This window comes from Rutidosis leptorrhynchoides, chromosome 2 (assembly GCF_046630445.1).
Source record: "Rutidosis leptorrhynchoides isolate AG116_Rl617_1_P2 chromosome 2, CSIRO_AGI_Rlap_v1, whole genome shotgun sequence".
NCBI lineage: Eukaryota > Viridiplantae > Streptophyta > Magnoliopsida > Asterales > Asteraceae > Rutidosis > Rutidosis leptorrhynchoides.
Window position 1 is genome coordinate 390601596 of NC_092334.1, and position 1405 is coordinate 390603000.

Genomic DNA, 1405 nt, shown 5'->3' on the forward strand with positions numbered 1-1405 from the left:
TAAGTCATGAATGATTACTCATATTTTTGTAATTTTATGAGATATTTCATGCTAGTTGCCAAATGATGGTTCCTACATGTGTTAGGTAACTCACATGGGCTGCTAATAGCTGATAATTGGAGTGTATATACCAATAGTACATACATCTAAAAGCTGTGTATTGTACGAGTACGAATACGGGTGCATACGAGTAGAATTGTTGATGAAACTGAACGAGGATGTAATTGTAAGCATTTTTGTTAAGTAGAAGTATTTTGATAAGTGTATTGAAGTCTTTCAAAAGTGTATAAATACATATTAAAACACTACATGTATATACATTTTAACTGAGTCGTTAAGTCATCGTTAGTCGTTACATGTAAGTGTTGTTTTGAAACCTTTAGGTTAACGATCTTGTTAAATGTTGTTAACCCAATGTTTATAATATCAAATGAGATTTTAAATTATTATATTATCATGATATTATCATGTATGAATATCTCTTAATATGATATATATACATTAAATGTCTTTACAACGATAATCGTTACATATATGTCTCGTTTAAAAATCATTAAGTTAGTAGTCTTGTTTTTACATATGTAGTTCATTGTTAATATACTTTATGATATGTTTTATTATCATAGTATCATGTTAACTATATATATATATCCATATATATGTCATCATATAGTTTTTACAAGTTTTAACGTTCGTGAATCACCGATCAACTTGGGTGGTCAATTGTCTATATGAAACATATTTCAATTAATCAAGTCTTAACAAGTTTGATTGCTTAACATGTTGGAAACATTTAATCATGTAAATATCAATCTCAATTAATATATATAAACATGGAAAAGTTCGGGTCACTACAGTTGTGGTTGGGGTGGTAATGGTACTATTGGCGTTGATGATGGTGTTACTGGTTATGCTGCTGATGCTGCTGCTGGTGTTTGTAATCTCTGCACCATATTCTCCAAAGCCACTACCCGAGCGCGAAGCTCGTTGACTTCTTCTATTACACCGGGGTGATTTTCGGTTCGGACGAGCGGATAAATAAAATCTAAAATTTGATGTAATATATAATCGTGACGAGATACTCTGGAAATGAGCGAGAAAATGGTGTTTCGGACAGGTTCGCCGGTAAGTGCTTCAGGTTCTTCGTCAAGAGGGCAATGTGGTGGATGGAAGGGATCACCTTCTTCTTCTCTCCAATGATTGAGGAGGCTACGAACCCATTCCCAATTCATCCAGAATAGGTAATGACTGATTGGTTGATCTATTCCGGTCACACTGCTTTCGGAGCTGGAGTGGGATTCCATTTCGAAATCCGAGGAACTTGAATTAATGATGAATTCCATTTCGTACGATTGAATAAGGATTTTTTTTTTCGATATGAAATGATTTTCGGTTATCGGATGGT